The sequence below is a fragment of the Oncorhynchus gorbuscha genome, unplaced genomic scaffold (genome assembly GCF_021184085.1).
Source record: "Oncorhynchus gorbuscha isolate QuinsamMale2020 ecotype Even-year unplaced genomic scaffold, OgorEven_v1.0 Un_scaffold_662, whole genome shotgun sequence".
NCBI lineage: Eukaryota > Metazoa > Chordata > Actinopteri > Salmoniformes > Salmonidae > Oncorhynchus > Oncorhynchus gorbuscha.
In genome coordinates, this window is record NW_025745758.1 from 130001 (window position 1) to 150484 (window position 20484).

General features: G+C 46.0%; 1 pseudogene; it reads left to right on the forward strand.

Moving 5' to 3' along the window:
• LOC124019738 overlaps window positions 1-20484 on the forward strand; it is a 42523-nt pseudogene that overhangs the window by 6519 nt on the left and 15520 nt on the right.

The window sequence follows — 20484 nt, forward strand, 5'->3', positions numbered from 1 at the left end:
CTCAGGCAAAATGTGTAAAATAGCAGGAGATTATTTTTCTCTTTGCCCCAAGTTAGTGGTTTTCCCGGGGCTTTCTCAGAGCCCTGCAACACTGCAGTACACCACTACTCACAATACACCCTCCAACACACCAACACACACCCTCCAACACACCAACACACACACTCCAACACACCAACACACACACTCCAACACACCAACACACACCAACACACACACTTCAACACACCAACACACACCCTCCAACACACCAACACACACCCTCCAACACACCAACACACACACTCCAACACACCAACACACACCCTCCAACACACCAACACACACACTTCAACACACCCTCCAGCACACCAACACACACCCTCCAGCATACCAACACACACCCTCCAACACACCAACACACACCCTCCAACACACCAACACACACCCTCCAACACACCAACACACACACTCCAACACACCCTCCAACACACCAACACACACACTCCAACACACCAACACACACACTCCAACACACCAACACACACCAACACACACACTTCAACACACCAACACACACCCTCCAACACACCAACACACACCCTCCAACACAACAACACACACACTCCAACACACCAACACACACCCTCCAACACACCAACACACACACTCCAACACACCCTCCAGCACACCAACACACACCCTCCAGCATACCAACACACACCCTCCAACACACCAACACACACCCTCCAACACACCAACACACACCCTCCAACACACCAACACACACCCTCCAACACACACCCTCCAACACACCAACACACACCCTCCAACACACCAACACACACCCTCCAACACACCAACACACACACTCCAACACACCAACACACACCCTCCAACACACCAACACACACCCTCCAACACACCAACACACACCCTCCAACACACCAACACACACACTCCAACACACCAACACACCAACACACACACTCCAACACACCCTCCAGCACACCAACACACACCCTCCAACACACCAACACACACACTCCAACACACCAACACACACACTCCAACACACCAACACACACCCTCCAACACACCAACACACACCCTCCAACACACCAACACACACCCTCCAACACACCAACACACACACTCCAACACACCAACACACACCCTCCAGCTTACCAACACACACCCTCCACCACCACAACACACACCCTCCAACACACCAACACACACCCTCCAACACACACCCTCCAACACACCAACACACACCCTCCAACACACCAACCAACACACACCCTCCAACACACACCCTCCAACACACCAACACACACTCCAACACACCAACACACACCCTCCAGCATACCAACACACACCCTCCAACACACCAACACACACCCTCCAACACACCAACACACACCCTCCAACACACACCCTCCAACACACCAACACACACCCTCCAACACACCAACACACACTACTACAACACACACTACAACACACACTACTACAACACACACTACAACAACACGCACTACAACACAACACTCCTGCAATCAGGTGCTGATGAGTGTGGAAGCGTTGCACTAAATGAATGTCTTGGGTCAATTGGGACATTTGACAGCCCTTCACATCTAGGCTGATGGATATCCGAATGGCTCCCTACTCTCTATAAGGCCCTGGTCTAAAGTAGTGCACTATTAATGGAATTGGGTGCCATTTGGGACCTAGAGATTCACCCCTGCTGGTCCTGGTTGTCTTAAGTCATCTGTAAAGCATCTGGGTTGTCTTAAGTCATTCTGTAAAGCATCTGGGTTGTCTTAAGTCATTCTGTAAAGCATCTGGGTTGTCTTAAGTCATTCTGTAAAGCATCTGGGTTGTCTTAAGTGATTCTGTACAGCATCTGGGTTGTCTTAAGTCATTCTGTAAAGCATCTGGGTTGTCTTAAGTCATTCTGTAAAGCATCTGGGTTGTCTTAAGTCATTCTGTAAAGCATCTGGGTGTCTTTAAGTCATTCTGTAAAGCATCTGGGTTGTCTTAAGTCATTCTGTAAAGCATCTGGGTGTCTTAAGTCATTCTGTAAAGCATCTGGGTTGTCTTAAGTCATTCTGTAAAGCATCTGGGTTGTCTTAAGTCATTCTGTAAAGCATCTGGGTTGTCTTAAGTCATTCTGTAAAGCATCTGGGTTGTCTTAAGTCATTCTGTAAAGCGTCTGGGTTGTCTTAAGTCATTCTGTAAACCATCTGGGTTGTCTTAAGTCATTCTGTAAAGCATCTGGGTTGTCTTAAGTCATTCTGTAAAGCGTCTGGGTTGTCTTAAGTCATTCTGTAAAGCATCTGGGTTGTCTTAAGTCATTCTGTAAAGCATCTGGGTTGTCTTAAGTCATTCTGTAAAGCATCTGGGTTGTCTTAAGTCATTCTGTAAAGCATCTGGGTTGTCTTAAGTCATTCTGTAAAGCATCTGGGTTGTCTTAAGTCATTCTGTAAAGCATCTGGGTTGTCTTAAGTCATTCTGTAAAGCATCTGGGTTGTCTTAAGTCATTCTGTAAAGCATCTGGGTCTTTTCATTTTTTTCAGCAGAGAAATGGTTGAATATGATTTATATGCTCGTCATTTTTACAGGTTGCGTCCCAAATTGCAATAGGGTGTCAACTGGACAATAGAGGACGATATTGTCACTCCTATTTGCCATATCTTCAATGTAATCCTACTAGAAAGTGTGTGCCCTCAGGGCTGGAGGGAAGCTAAAGTCATTCCCCTACCCATGAATAGAAACACCTACTAATTCAAGGGTTTTTCTTTACATTTGCTATTTTCTACATTGTAGAATAATAGTGAAGACCTCAAAACTATGAAATAACACATATGGAATCATTCTTCAAATAGCCACCCTTTGCCTTGATGACAGCTTTGCACACTCTTGGCATTCTCTCAACCAGCTTCATGAGGTAGTCACCTGGAATCCATTTGAATTAACAGGTGTGCCTTCTTAAAACTTAATTTGTGGAATTTCTTTAGTTCTTAATGAGTTTGAGTCAATCAGTTGTGTTGTGACAAGGTACGGGTGGTATACAGAAGATAGCCCTATTTTGTAAAAGACCAAGTTCATATTATGGCAACAACAGCTCAAATAAGCAAAGAGAAACGCCAGTCCATCATTACTTTAAGACTCTTTCAAGTTTCTTCAAGTGCAGTCGCAAAATCCATCAAGTGCTATGATGAAACTGGCTCTCATGAGAACCGCCACAGGAAAGGAAGACACAGAGTTACCTCCGCTGCGTAGGATAAATTCATTAGAGTTACCAGCCTCAGCAATAGCAGCCTAAATAAATGCTTCACAGAGTTCAAGTAACAGATACATCTCAACATCAACTGTTCAGAGAAGACTGTGTGAATCAGGCCTTCAAGGTACATTTGCTGCAAAGAAACCACTACTAAAGGACACCAATAAGAAGAAGTGACCTGCTTGGGCCAAGAAACACGAGCAATGGACATTAGACCGGTGGAAATCTGTCCTTTGTACTGGAGTCCAAACTGGAGATTTTTGGTTCCAACCGCCGTGTCTTTGTGAGACGCGGTGTGAGTGAACAGATGATCTCCGCATGTGTATTTCCCACCGTGAAGCATGGAGGAGGAGGTGTGATGGTGTGGGCGTGCTTTGCTGGTCATACTGTCAATGACTTATATACAATTCAAGGCACACTTAACCAGCATGTCTACCACAGTATTCTCTAGCGGTACGTCATCCCATCTGGTTTGGGCTTAGTGGGACTATCATTTGTTTTTCAACAGGACAATGACCCAACACACCTCCAGGCTGTGTAAGGGCTATATTACCGAAAAGGAGAGATGACCTCAGATGACCTGGCCTCCACAATCCCCCGACCTCAACCAAATTGTGATGGTTTGGGATGAGTCGGACCACAGAGTGAAGGAAAGCAGCCAACGAGTGTTCAGCATATGTGGGAACTTTTTTCCAACTCTGTGGGAAAAGCATTCCAGGTGAAGCCGGTTGAGAGAATGCTAAGAGTGTGCAAAGCTGACATCAAGGGAAAGGGAAACTTTGAAGAATCTCAAATATATTTAGATTTGTTTAACACTTTTTTGGTTACTACATGATTCCATATGTGTTTTTTCATAGTTTTGATGTCTTCACTATTATTCTACAATGTAGAAAATAGTTTAAAAAATATATATATAATATTTAAATAACTTGAATAAGTAAGAGTTCTAAAACATTTGACCGGTAGTGTATGTTCTTCCTCACTTCATCTAACCAAGACCTCTGCCCAAATTCCTCACTCCTCCCCAACTCACAGCTTGTTGACTTATACCAGACTGTGTCTCTTCCTCCTCCCATAGGATCCCTGATGACTAAAAATAACATATCCTGACTTAATGTAAACGTTCTACATTCCCATCTCTCCCTCAGTGACATGAATAATTTAAAGTTTAGAAATCAGAACCTATCAACACATACGTTGTAATATTGTTGTATGGTGGTGTAATACATTATGTATTGTAGATACGTAGTGATGTTATAATGTTATATGATGTACTGTTTAATCTTTAGTTTTATGTGTGATGTAAGTGCTTTAATGTGTTTGGACCCCAGGAAGAGTAGCTGCTTCCTTGGCAACAGCTAATGGGGATCCATAATAAACCCCAGGAAGAGTAGCTGCTGCCTTGGCAACAGCTAATGGGGATCCATAATAAACCCCAGGAAGAGTAGCTGCTTCCTTGGCAACAGCTAATGGGGATCCATAATAAACCCCAGGAAGAGTAGCTGCTGCCTTGGCAACAGCTAATGGGGATCCATAATAAACCCCAGGAAGAGTAGCTGCTTCCTTGGCAACAGCTAATGGGGATCCATAATAAACCCCAGGAAGAGTAGCTGCTGCCTTGGCAACAGCTAATGGGGATCCATAATAAACCCCAGGAAGAGTAGCTGCTTCCTTGGCAACAGCTAATGGGGATCCATAATAAACCCCAGGAAGAGTAGCTGCTTCCTTGGCAACAGCTAATGGGGATCCATAATAAACCCCGGGAAGAGTAGCTGCTTCCTTGGTAACAGCTAATGGGGATCCATAATAAAAAACCCGGGAAGAGTAGCTGCTTCCTTGGCAACAGCTAATGGGGATCCGTAATAAACCCCAGGAAGAGTAGCTGCTTCCTTGACAGGAACTAATGGGGATCCATAATAAACCCCAGGAAGAGTATCTGCTGCCTTGACAGGAACTAATGGGGATCCATAATAAACCCCAGGAAGAGTATCTGCTGCCTTGACAGGAACTAATGGGGATCCATAATAAACCCCAGGAAGAGTAGCTGCTTCCTTGGCAACAGCTAATGGGGATCCATAATAAACCCCAGGAAGAGTAGCTGCTGCCTTGGCAACAGCTAATGGGGATCCATAATAAACCCCAGGAAGAGTAGCTGCTGCCTTGACAGGAACTAATGGGGATCCATAATAAACCCCAGGAAGAGTATCTGCTGCCTTGACAGGAACTAATGGGGATCCATAATAAACCCCAGGAAGAGTAGCTGCTGCCTTGGCAACAGCTAATGGGGATCCATAATAAATACAAATTGTGATGCATCCAGTGTCTCTTGACTGGTATGATGGTGGGTGTTGGTGTGGGATTGCTAAGAAAATGACATGCAAATGCACGGTTTATACTGTTGTAGGCAACTCAAAGAACCCCAGTAGGTATATTTGAACCTTTAAATCAGGACTAAGGTACTTGAAGTAGTGTATCCAGGGTGCTACCATCGGTACGTTTGAACCTGGTCCTTCTGTAGCTCAGTTGGTAGAGCATGGTGCTTATAACGCCAGGGTAGTGGGTTCGATCCCGGGACCACCCATACGTAGAATGTATGCACACATGACTGTAAGTCGCTTTGGATAAAAGCGTCTGCTAAATGGCATATATATATATATTCTCCAACATATATATATAAGTAGTGTATCCAGGGTGCTACCATCGGTACGTTTGAACCTATAAGGACTAAGGTACTTGTAGTAGTGTGTCCAGGGTGCTACCATCGGTACGTTTGAACCTATAAGGACTAAGGTACTTGAAGTAGTGTATCCAGGGTGCTACCATCGGTACGTTTGAACCTATAAGGACTAAGGTACTTGTAGTAGTGTGTCCAGGGTGCTACCATCGGTACTTTTGAACCTATCAGGACTAAGGTACTTGTAGTAGTGTGTCCAGGGTGCTACCATCGGTACTTTTGAACCTATCAGGACTAAGGTACTTGTAGTAGTGTGTCCAGGGTGCTACCATCGGTACTTTTGAACCTATCAGGACTAAGGTACTTGTAGTAGTGTGTCCAGGGTGCTACCATCGGTACTTTTGAACCTATCAACAAATAAGTACAGGTAACTGCCAGAATAATGGAAACACTTGATGAGGGATATCAAGTATATTGAAAGCAGATGCTTCCACACAGGTGTGGTCCTGAGTTAGTTAAGCAATTAACATCCCATAATGCTTAGGGTCATGTATAAAAATGCTGGGCAGACCATTATTTTGGCCACCATGGTGGCTATGCCCCCATAGGATGACGATGCCCCCATCCACAGAGCACGAGTGGCCACTGAATGGTTTGATGAGCATGAAAACGATGTAAACCATATGCCATGGCCATCTCAGTCACCAGATCTCAACCCAATTGAACACTTACAGTGCATTCGGATAGTATTCAGACCCATTGACTTTTTACACATTTTGTTACGTTACAGCCTTACTCTAAAATGGATTCAATAGTTTTTTCCCCTCATCAATCTACACACAATGCCACATAATGACATCACAATACCACATAATGACATCACAATACCACATAATGACATTACAATACACCATAATGACATCACAATACCACAAAATGACATAGCAAAAACTGTTTTTTAGAAATGTTAGTATTCAGACCCTTTACTCAGTACTTTGTTGAAGCACCTTTGGCAGCGATTACAGCCTCGAGTCTTCTTGGGTATGACACTACAAGCTTGGTACACCTATATTTGGGGATTTTCTCCCATTCTTCTCTGCTGATCCTCTCAAGCTCTATCAGGTGGATGCACAGCTATTTTCAGGTCTCTCCAGAGATGTTCGATCGGGTTCAAGTCCAGGCTCTGGCTGGGCCACTCAATGACATTCAGAGACTTGTCCCGAAGCCACTCCTGCATTGTCTTATCTGTGTGCTTAGGGACATTGTCCTGTTGGAAGGTGAACCTTCACCCCAGTCTGAGGTCCTGAGTGCTCTGGAGCAGGTTTTCATCAAGGATCTCTCTGTACTTTGCTCCGTTCATCTTTCCCTCGATCTTGACTAGTCTCCCAGTCCCTGCCGCTGAAAAACATCCCCACAGCATGATGTTGCCACCACCATGCTTCACCTTAGTGATGCTGCCACCACCATGCTTCACCGTAGGGATGGTGCCAAGTTTCCTCCAGACGTGACGCTTGGTATTCAGGCCAAAGAGTTCAAACTGGCTTTCATCAGACCAGAGAATCTTGTTACTCATGATCTGAGTCCTTTAGGTGTCTTTTGGCAAACTCCAAGCGGGCTGTCATGTGCCTTTTACTGAGGGTTGGCTTCCGTCTGGCCACTCTAGCATAAAGGCCTGATTGGTGGAGTGCTGCAGAGATGGTTGTCCTCCTGGAAGGTTCTACCATCTCCACAGAGGAACACTGGAGCTCTGTCAGAGTGACCAAGGCCCTTCTCACCCCGGTTGCTTAGTTTGGCCAGGCGGTCAGCTCTAGGAAGAGTCTTGGTGGTTCCAAACTTCTTCCATTTAAGAATGATGGAGGCCACTGTGTTCTTGGGGACCTTCAATGCTGCAGACATTTTTTGGTAACCTTCCCTAGTTCTGTGCTTCGACACAATCCTGTCTCTGAGCTCTACGGACAATTCCTTCGACCTCAATGGCTTGATTTTTTCTCTGACATGCACTGTCAACTGTGGAACCTTATATAGACTGGTGTGTGCCTTTCCAAATAATGTCCAATCAATTGAATTTACCACAGGTGGACTTCAATCAAGTTGTAGAAACATCTCAAGGATGATCAATGGAAACAAGATGCACCTGAGCTCAATTTGGAGTCTGGTAGCAAAGGGTCTGAACACTTTCTGTTCAGTTATTTCAGTTTTTTATTTTTTTTAATAAATTTGACAATATTTCTAAAAACCTAGGGTTTTGTGTGTAGATTGAGGAAAATGTTTTATTTAATCAATTTTAGAATAAGGCTGTAATGTAACAAAATGTGGGAAAAGTCAAGGGGTCTGAATACTTATTTTTATTTATTTAAGTAGGCAAGTCAGTTAAGAACAAATTCTTATTTACAATTCAAATTCTTATCTTATTAAATTCAAACCCTCTCCTAACCCCGGAAGACGCAGGGCCAATTGTGCTCCACCCTTTGGGACTCCCGATCTCGACTGGTTGTGATACAGCCCCGGATCGAACCCGGGTCTGTAGTGACGCCCTAAGCACTGCAGTGCCTTAGACCGCTGCACCACTCGGGAATGCACTGTGTGGGAGATTCTGGAGTGGGTCCTGAGACAGTGTATTCCAACCACCACCAACAAAACACCAATATGGAATTTCTGGTGGAAGAATGATGTCACATCCCTCCAATAGAATGATGTCACATCCCTCCAATAGAATGATGTCACATCCCTCCAATAGAATGATGTCACATCCCTCCAATAGAATGATGTCACATCCCTCCAATAGAATGATGTCACATCCCTCCAATAGAATGATGTCTCATCCCTCCAATAGAATGATGTCACATCCCTCCAATAGAATGATGTCACATCCCTCCAATAGAATGATGTCACATCCCTCCAATAGAATGATGTCACATCCCTCCAATAGAATGATGTCACATCCCTCCAATAGACTTCCAGACACCTGTAGAATCTATGCCATTGAAGCTGTTCTGGCTCAACTCCCTATTAAAACACTTTATGTTGCTGTTCTCCTTTATTTTGGCAGTTACTTGTTCTCACTAATATAATTGTTGTTATATATTTTTCCTTTATTTAACTAGGAAAGTCAGTTAAGAACAAATTATTGTTTCCAATGACAGCCTAGGAACAGTGGGTTTAACTGCCTTGTTCAGGGGCAGAATGACAGATTTGTACCTTGTCAGCTCGGGATTTGAACTTGCAACGTTTCGGTTACTAGTCCAACATTCTAACCACTAGGCTAATCCTGTTTTTGGCAGATCCTGTCTTCAGTAGACACCCATTATGCATCCTCTACCCAGCTGGGCAAATGTTGGCATGGGATTTCATAAAGGTTGTTCTGGTTGAAACAACATATTTTTTTCTGGACTACAAAAAACAGACACCAAACCCTTCCTTTTTTACAATCGGAATACGACCTGACCATGTAAAAGCCATTCAGTATATTTAGCCCACTGGAGTAGTTCTTTAACAGTCTGCCTTTTCTCCTCTCTCTGGTTCTTATTGTGAACGTGTACTAAAGTATTCCTGTATTTACAGCAGAACAGTGGACATGCACCACCTGATCCACCTCAAAACAATGTTTCACCAGAACCCAAACCACAACCCCAAGACTCACCCCAGAAGAGAGACAGAGAAAAACTCAAGGTCTCAACACTCTTTAATTGTGATGTCATGATCAGGGGGTCCTGTGTAGCTCAGTTGGTAGAGCATGGCGCTTGTAACGCCAGGGTAGTGGGTTCGATCCCCGGGACCACCCATACGTAGAATGTATGCACACATGACTGTAAGTCGCTTTGGATAAAAGCGTCTGCTAAATGGCATATATTATTATATTATTATATATCAGGTTGTGTACTGATTGTAAAATAGTTTTTATTTTTGTATTTTTTTTTAGATGTCATTTAAGTGACCAGCAAAAAGAGGTCTTTACCTGAATGTAACCTGGCGTGATCAGCCGTGGCTTCAACCCTGTGTGTGTGTGTGGTGTGTTTGTTATGTGCCAGGTGAAGCCCACTCTCCAGAGAGGAGGCAGTAATGCGTCTCTCCACAACAGCACCAACAGAAACACCATCTTCCAGCTGATGATCCACACACTGGACCCACTGGGAGAAGGTACTGGACTTTATATCAATCTTTATTATTACAGGGACCGCTATGGTCCTAATCTATGGTCCTAATTTATGGTCCTAGTCTATGGTGCAAATCTATGGTGCGAATCTATGGTCCTATACTATGGCCCTATACTATGGTCCTAATCTATGGTCCTAATCTATGGTCCTAATTTATGGTCCTAATCTATGGTGCGAATCTATGGTGCGAATCTATGGTCCTAATCTATGGTCCTAATCTATGGTCCTAATCTATGGTCCTAATCTATGGTCCTAATCTATGGTCCTAATCTATGGTCCTAATCTATGGTGCGAATCTATGGTCCTATACTATGGCCCTATACTATGGCCCTATACTATGGTCCTAATCTATGGTGCGAATCTATGGTCCTATACTATGGCCCTATACTATGGTCCTAATCTATGGTCCTAATCTATTGTCCTTCCTGTACAGTACCAGGGACCAGGAACATATGCCTCCTGGGAGGAGCTACTGAACCATGTATTATATCTATTCAAAGACTGTTAGCATCACCTTCAGCATCAGATTGTTAGCTTCACAGCAGCATCAGACTGTTAGCTTCCCAGCAGCATCATACTGTTAGCATCACCTTCAGCATCAGACTGTTAGCTTCACAGCAGCATCAGACTGTTAGCTTCACAGCAGCATCAGACTGTTAGCTTCACAGCAGCATCAGACTGTTAGCATCACCTTCAGCATCAGACTGTTAGCATCACCTTCAGCATCAGACTGTTAGCTTCACAGCAGCATCAGACTGTTAGCTTCACAGCAGCATCAGACTGTTAGCTTCACAGCAGCATCAGACCGTTAGCTTCACAGCAGCATCAGACTGTTAGCATCACCTTCAGCATCAGACTGTTAGCATCACCTTCAGCATCAGACTGTTAGCTTCACAGCAGCATCAGACTGTTAGCTTCACAGCAGCATCAGACCGTTAGCTTCACAGCAGCATCAGACTGTTAGCTTCACAGCAGCATCAGACCGTTAGCTTCACCTTCAGCATCAGACTGTTAGCCTCAAAGCAGCATCAGACTGTTAGCTTCATAGCAACATCAGACTGTTAGCTTCACCTTCAGCATCAGAATGTTAGCATCACCTTCAGCATCAGACTGTTAGCTTCACCTTCAGTATCAGACTGTTAGCTTCACCTTCAGCATCAGACTGTTAGCTTCACCTTCAGCATCAGACTGTTAGCATCAGACTGTTAGCTTCACAGCAGCATCAGACTGTTAGCATCACCTTCAGCATCAGACTGTTAGCTTCACAGCAGCATCAGACTGTTAGCATCACCTTCAGCATCAGACTGTTAGCATCACCTTCAGCATCAGACTGTTAGCTTCACAGCAACATCAGATTGTTAGCTTCACAGCAGCATCAGACTGTTAGCTTCACAGCAGCATCAGACCATTAGTTTCACAGCAGCATCAGACCGTTAGCATCACCTTCAGCATCAGACTGTTAGCTTCACAGCAGCATCAGACTGTTAGCATCACCTTCAGCATCAGACTGTTAGCTTCACAGCAACATCAGATTGTTAGCTTCACAGCAGCATCAGACTGTTAGCTTCACAGCAGCATCAGACCGTTAGCTTCACAGCAGCATCAGACCGTTAGCTTCACAGCAGCATCAGACTGTTAGCTTCACAGCAGCATCAGACCGTTAGCTTCACAGCAGCATCAGACCGTTAGCTCAATGACACACACAGTCCAGTACAACGAGAGACCTAGAGACAGTGCTATTGGGATAAAGAGATTGGTCGGCCAGAGGCTGGCTCTTATCCAGCTTTTATTAGCCTGTATTGAAAGCTGATTAAGGATGAGAGAGCTGGGAGGGAGGAGGCTGCATGGGGACAGGTCTGGCTGCCTGGTGGCCTGTGGACTCAGTGAAGGTCACTCCAGTAGAGGACAGAACAGTCACGTCCCTGTAATCCAGGAACACAGGTGGACTTGACCTCTGCTCTTCACTTCTCACACAACACGAGTCTCTAGTGTAAGGTAGCACCAAGGTGTTGAGAGGCTTTTGGACCAGGTCTCCCCCCCAGGACCAGGTTTGGAGAGCGCTGCTCTAATGGGCTACTCCACACCACAGCTCTGGGTCTCCCCCCAGGACCAGGTTTGGAGAGAGCTGCTCTAATGGGCTACTCCACACCACAGCTCTGGGTCTCTCCCCAGGACCAGGTTTGGAGAGCGCTGCTCTAATAGGCTACTCCACACCACAGCTCTGGGTCTCCCCCCAGGACCAGGTTTGGAGAGAGCTGCTCTAATGGGCTACTCCACACCACAGCTCTGGGTCTCTCCCCAGGACCAGGTTTGGAGAGCGCTGCTCTAATAGGCTACTCCACACCACAGCTCTGGGTCTCTCCCCCAGGACCAGGTTTGGAGAGCGCTGCTCTAATGGGCTACTCCACGTAACAGCTCTGGATGCCAGGGGACTTGGGGGATCTGGTAAATACAGAGGCTGACTGAATGTCTCTCCAACAGAGATCCTATTAAACGAGTTCTAATATGTAATTCTATGGTGTCTTCCATCGTCCCCTTATTCCAGAGACAGGCTTTAGCAGAGATGTTAGAGGCCCTGGTCAGAGGAGAGTTAGACAAGGTAAGAGGGATGTCAACATGTCACCTTCTCCTCATGTTGTCACCCTGTACTGTCACTTCATGCCAGCCCTGAGTATCTCTTCACCTTCTGTCTACTATCTATCACAACAACTTCCATTGTCCTACTGAGAGTTACTGAGAATCTCTTCACCTTCTGTCTACTATCTATCACTCCAACTTCCATTGTCCTACTGAGAGTTACTGAGTATCTCTTCACCTTCTGTCTACTATCTATCACTCCAAAATAGATGTTTTCATCTGAACTGTATCTCACTCTTCCCTAGAAGAGGAAATTAGTATTCATGCCTGCTCAGCTCATTTTCAGTCAATATTATGAAGGAAGTGGTTATGTTTTGTTTGTGTGGTACAGTAACTTTGGTTGTGTCTATGACTCCCCTCATATTCCGTGGATATGTTGTGTCTCCGTGGTAACTGGTCATATTCCATCATACATTACTCTCCACGAGGCAGCGTGTGGATATGTTGTGTCTCCGTGGTAACTGGTCATATTCCATCATACATTACTCTCCACGAGGCAGCGTGTGGATATGTTGTGTCTCCGTGGTAACTGGTCATATTCCATCATACATTACTCTCCACGAGGCAGCGTGTGGATATGTTGTGTCTCCGTGGTAACTGGTCATATTCCATCATACATTACTCTCCACGAGGCAGCGTGTGGATATGTTGTGTCTCCGTGGTAACTGGTCATATTCCATCATACATTACTCTCCACGAGGCAGCGTGTGGATATGTTGTGTCTCCGTGGTAACTGGTCATATTCCATCATACATTACTCTCCACGAGGCAGCGTGTGGATATGTTGTGTCTCCGTGGTAACTGGTCATATTCCATCATACATTACTCTCCACGAGGCAGCGTGTGGATATGTTGTGTCTCCGTGGTAACTGGTCATATTCCATCATACATTACTCTCCACGAGGCAGCGTGTGGATATGTTGTGTCTCCGTGGTAACTGGTCATATTCCATCATACATTACTCTCCACGAGGCAGCGTGTGGATATGTTGTGTCTCCGTGGTAACTGGTCATATTCCATCATACATTACTCTCCACGAGGCAGCGTGTGGATATGTTGTGTCTCCGTGGTAACTGGTCATATTCCATCATACATTACTCTCCACGAGGCAGCGTGTGGATATGTTGTGTCTCCGTGGTAACTGGTCATATTCCATCATACATTACTCTCCACGAGGCAGCGTGTGGATATGTTGTGTCTCCGTGGTAACTGGTCATATTCCATCATACATTACTCTCCACGAGGCAGCGTGTGGATATGTTGTGTCTCCGTGGTAACTGGTCATATTCCATCATACATTACTCTCCACGAGGCAGCGTGTGGATATGTTGTGTCTCCGTGGTAACTGGTCATATTCCGTCATACATTACTCTCCACGAGGCAGCGTGTGGATATGTTGTGTCTCCGTGGTAACTGGTCATATTCCATCATACATTACTCTCCACGAGGCAGCGTTGTGGATATGTTGTGTCTCCGTGGTAACTGGTCATATTCCATCATACATTACTCTCCACGAGGCAGCGTGTGGATATGTTGTGTCTCCGTGGTAACTGGTCATATTCCATCATACATTACTCTCCACGAGGCAGCGTGTGGATATGTTGTGTCTCCGTGGTAACTGGTCATATTCCATCATACATTACTCTCCACGAGGCAGCGTGTGGATATGTTGTGTCTCCGTGGTAACTGGTCATATTCCATCATACATTACTCTCCACGAGGCAGCGTGTGGATATGTTGTGTCTCCGTGGTAACTGGTCATATTCCATCATACATTACTCTCCACGAGGCAGCGTGTGGATATGTTGTGTCTCCGTGGTAACTGGTCATATTCCATCATACATTACTCTCCACGAGGCAGCGTGTGGATATGTTGTGTCTCCGTGGTAACTGGTCATATTCCATCATACATTACTCTCCACGAGGCAGCGTGTGGATATGTTGTGTCTCCGTGGTAACTGGTCATATTCCATCATACATTACTCTCCACGAGGCAGCGTGTGGATATGTTGTGTCTCCGTGGTAACTGGTCATATTCCATCATACATTACTCTCCACGAGGCAGCGTGTGGATATGTTGTGTCTCCGTGGTAACTGGTCATATTCCATCATACATTACTCTCCACGAGGCAGCGTGTGGATATGTTGTGTCTCCGTGGTAACTGGTCATATTCCATCATACATTACTCTCCATGAGGCAGCGTGTGGATATGTTGTGTCTCCGTGGTAACTGGTCATATTCCATCATACATTACTCTCCACGAGGCAGCGTGTGGATATGTTGTGTCTCCGTGGTAACTGGTCATATTCCATCATACATTACTCTCCACGAGGCAGCGTGTGGATATGTTGTGTCTCCGTGGTAACTGGTCATATTCCATCATACATTACTCTCCACGAGGCAGCGTGTGGATATGTTGTGTCTCCGTGGTAACTGGTCATATTCCATCATACATTACTCTCCACGAGGCAGCGTGTGGATATGTTGTGTCTCCGTGGTAACTGGTCATATTCCATCATACATTACTCTCCACGAGGCAGCGTGTGGATATGTTGTGTCTCCGTGGTAACTGGTCATATTCCATCATACATTACTCTCCACGAGGCAGCGTGTGGATATGTTGTGTCTCCGTGGTAACTGGTCATATTCCATCATACATTACTCTCCACGAGGCAGCGTGTGGATATGTTGTGTCTCCGTGGTAACTGGTCATATTCCGTCATACATTACTCTCCACGAGGCAGCGTGTGGATATGTTGTGTCTCCGTGGTAACTGGTCATATTCTGTCATACATTACTCTCCACGAGGCAGCGTGTGGATATGTTGTGTCTCCGTGGTAACTGGTCATATTCCATCATACATTACTCTCCACGAGGCAGCGTGTGGATATGTTGTGTCTCCGTGGTAACTGGTCATATTCCGTCATACATTACTCTCCACGAGGCAGCGTGTGGATATGTTGTGTCTCCGTGGTAACTGGTCATATTCCGTCATACATTACTCTCCACGAGGCAGCGTGTGGATATGTTGTGTCTCCGTGGTAACTGGTCATATTCCATCATACATTACTCTCCACGAGGCAGCGTGTGGATATGTTGTGTCTCCGTGGTAACTGGTCATATTCCATCATACATTACTCTCCACGAGGCAGCGTGTGGATATGTTGTGTCTCCGTGGTAACTGGTCATATTCCATCATACATTACTCTCCACGAGGCAGCGTGTGGATATGTTGTGTCTCCGTGGTAACTGGTCATATTCCATCATACATTACTCTCCACGAGGCAGCGTGTGGATATGTTGTGTCTCCGTGGTAACTGGTCATATTCCATCATACATTACTCTCCACGAGGCAGCGTGTGGATATGTTGTGTCTCCGTGGTAACTGGTCATTTTACCTGCCGTATCTCTGCCAATTAGAAACAACAACCTTTAATGGGGAGGTCAGGACGGAGGTGTCGGTGCAGAGGAAAGGTAAGGCCAACGTTATCTGTACGTTTAGTGCTTGATTTGGTTAGCGTCTGTGAATGTTCTCGTAACGTTCTGTATACACATTGCGTTGGGTTTGATGTTGTCGTTATGTTCTGTGAATGTTAACGTTAACGTTCTGTATACACGGTGCGTTGGGTTTGATGTTGTCGTTATGTTCTGTGAATGTTAACGTTAACGTTCTGTATACACGGTGCGTTGGGTTTGATGTTGTCGTTATGTTCTGTGAATGGTCTCGTTAACGTTCTGTATACACGGTGCGTTGGGTTTGATGTTGTCGTTATGTTCTGTGAATGTTAACGTTAACGTTCTGTATACACGGTGCGTTGGGTTTGATGTTGTCGTTATGTTCTGTGAATGTTAACGTTAACGTTCTGTATACACGGTGCGTTGGGTTTGATGTTGTCGTTATGTTCTGTGAATGTTAACGTTAACGTTCTGTATACACGGTGCGTTTGGGTTGATGTTTGTTCCTAACTGACTTACATTTCCATTTAAGTCATTTAGCAGACGCTCTTATCCAGAGCGACTTACAAATTGGTGCATTCACCTTATGACATCCAGTGGAACAGCCACTTTACAATAGTGCATCTAAAACTTTTAAGGGGGGGGGGTGAGAAGGATTACTTTATCCTATCCTAGGTATTCCTTAAAGAGGTGGGGTTTCAGGTGTCTCTGGAAGGTGGTGGACTTGCCTAGTTACATGAAGTTATGTGTCTCAAAACTATCCCTGTAGCATGTACAAGTACTTTTTATAGTGTTTCCACAATGTCTTGGTCATTGTAGCTCTTTGAGGCATGCAAACATGCCAACCTGTTGTTGATGAGAAACAGTCACAGACATTTTAAACAGCTCACAGTCAGCTGTACGTGGTAATCCTCAATGTCTCAGACTGCATTGAGGGATAGAGTTAACCCAGCAGCCAGCGGGATGGTAGACAGCAGGACACACAGCAGACCTACAGGTGAGATCCATACCTATAGGTGAGATCCATACCTACAGGTGAGGTCCAGGCCTATAGGTGAGATCCAGACCTATAGGTGAGATCCATACCTACAGGTGAGGTCCAGGCCTATAGGTGAGATCCAGACCTACAGGTGAGATCCATACCTACAGGTGAGGTCCAGGCCTATAGGTGAGATCCAGACCTACAGGTGAGATCCAGACCTACAGGTGAGATCCATACCTACAGGTGAGATCCAGGCCTATAGGTGAGATCCAGACCTACAGGTGAGATCCAGACCTATAGGTGAGATCCAGACCTACAGGTGAGATCCAGACCTACAGGTGAGATCCATACCTATAGGTGAGATCCATACCTACAGGTGAGATCCATACCTATAGGTGAGATCCATACCTACAGGTGAGATACATACCTACAGGTGAGATCCATACCTACAGGTGAGATCCATACCTACAGGTGAGATCCATACCTACAGGTGAGATCCATACCTATAGGTGAGATCCAGGCCTACAGGTGAGATCCAGACCTATAGGAGAGATCCATACCTATAGGTGAGATCCATACCTACAGGTGAGATCCAGACCTATAGGTGAGATCCAGACCTATAGGTGAGATCCATACCTACAGGTGAGATCCATACCTATAGGTGAGATCCATACCTACAGGTGAGATCCATACCTATAGGTGAGATCCATACCTACAGGTGAGATACATACCTACAGGTGAGATCCATACCTACAGGTGAGATCCATACCTACAGGTGAGATCCATACCTACAGGTGAGATCCATACCTATAGGTGAGATCCAGGCCTACAGGTGAGATCCAGACCTATAGGAGAGATCCATACCTATAGGTGAGATCCATACCTACAGGTGAGATCCAGGCCTATAGGTGAGATCCAGACCTATAGGTGAGATCCAGACCGACAGGTGAGATTCATACCTATAGGTGAGATCCATACCTACAGGTGAGGTCCAGGTCTATAGGTGAGATCCATACCTACAGGTGAGATCCATACCTACAGGTGAGATCCATACCTATAGGTGAGGTCCAGGTCTATAGGTGAGATCCATACCTACAGGTGAGATCCATACCTACAGGTGAGGTCCAGGTCTATAGGTGAGATCCATACCTACAGGTGAGATCCATACCTACAGGTGAGATCCATACCTACAGGTGAGGTCCAGGTCTATAGGTGAGATCCATACCTACAGGTGAGATCCATACCTACAGGTGAGATCCATACCTATAGGTGAGATCCATACCTATAGGTGAGATCCATACCTACAGGTGAGATCCATACCTACAGGTGAGATCCATACCTACAGGTGAGATCCATACCTATAGGTGAGATCCATACCTACAGGTGAGATCCATACCTATAGGTGAGATCCAGGCCTACAGGTGAGATCCAGACCTATAGGTGAGATCCAGGCCTATAGGTGAGATCCATACCTACAGGTGAGATCCAGGCCTATAGGTGAGATCCAGGCCTATAGGTGATATCCAGGACTATAGGTGAGATCCAGACCTATAGGTGAGATCCAGACCTATAGGAGAGATCCAGACCTATAGGTGAGATCCAGACCTATAGGTGAGATCCAGACCTATAGGTGTGACTCCTAGTGGGGTGTGTTGGTGTGACTCCTAGTGTGGTTTGTTAGTGTGACTCCTAGTGGGGTGTGTTGGTGTGACTCCTAGTGTGGTGTGTTGGTGTGACTCCTAGTGTGGTTTGTTGGTGTGACTCCTAGTGGGGTGTGTTGGTGTGACTCCTAGTGGGGTGTGTTGATATGACTCCTAGTGGGGTGTGTTGGTGTGACTCCTAGTGGGGTGTGTTGGTGTGACTCCTAGTGGGGTGTGATGGTGTGACTCCTAGTGGGGTGTGACTCCTAGTGGGGTGTGTTGGTGTGACTCCTAGTGGGGTCTGTTGGTGTGACTCCTAGTGGGGTGTGTTGGTGTGACTCCTAGTGGGGTGTGACTCCTAGTGTTGGGTGTTGGTGTGACTCCTAGTGTGGTGTGTTGGTGTGACTCCTAGTGTGGTCTGTTGGTGTGACTCCTAGTGTGGTGTGTTGGTGTGACTCCTAGTGTGGTTTGTTGATGTGACTCCTAGTGGGGTGTGATGGTGTGACTCCTAGTGGGGTGTGTTGGTGTGACTCCTAGTGGGGTGTGTTGGTGTGACACCTAGTGTGGTGTGTTGGTGTGACTCCTAGTGTGGTGTGTTGGTGTGACTCCTAGTGGGGTGTGTTGGTGTGACTCATAGTGGGGTGTGTTGGTGTGACTCCTAGTGGGGTGTGTTGGTGTGACTCCTAGTGGGGTGTGTTGGTGTGACTCTTATTGGGGTGTTTTAGTGTGACTCCTAGTGGGGTGTGTTGGTGTGACTCTTATTGGGGTGTTTTAGTGTGACTCCTAGTGGGGTGTGTTGATGTGACACCTAGTGGGGTGTATTGGTGTGACTCCTAGTGTGGTGTGTTGCTGTGACTCCTAGTGGGGTGTGTTGATATGACTCCTAGTGTGGTGTGTTGCTGTGACTCCTAGTGGGGTGTGTTGGTGTGACTCCTAGTGTGGTGTGTTGATGTGACTCCTAGTGGGGTGTGACTCCTAGTGGGGTGTGTTGATATGACTCAATGTGGTGATGTGACTCAGTGTGGTGTGTTGATGTGACTCAATGTGGTGATGTGACTCAGTGTGGTGTGTTGATGAGACTCAGTGCGGTGTGTTGATGTGACACCTAGTGGGGTCTGTTGGTATGACTCCTAGTGGGGTCTGTTGGTGTGACTCCTAGTGGGGTGTGTTGGTGTGACTCCTAGTGTGGTGTGTTGCTGTGACTCCTAGTGGGGTGTGTTGGTGTGACTCCTAGTGTGGTGTGTTGATGTGACTCCTAGTGGGGTGTGACTCCTAGTGGGGTGTGTTGATGTGACTCAGTGTGGTGATGTGATTCAGTGTGGTGTGTTGATGAGACTCAGTGCGGTGTGTTGATGTGACACCTAGTGGGGTCTGTTGGTATGACTCCTAGTGGGGTCTGTTGGTGTGACTCCTAGTGGGGTGTGTTGGTGTGACTCCTAGTGTGGTGTGTTGCTGTGACTCCTAGTGGGGTGTGTTGGTGTGACTCCTAGTGTGGTGTGTTGATGTGACTCCTAGTGGGGTGTGACTCCTAGTGTGGTGTGTTGATGTGACTCAGTGTGGTGATGTGATTCAGTGTGGTGTGTTGATGAGACTCAGTGTGGTGTGTTGATGTGACTCAGTGTGGTGTGTTGATGTGACTCAGTGTGGTGATGTGACTCAGTGTGGTGTGTTG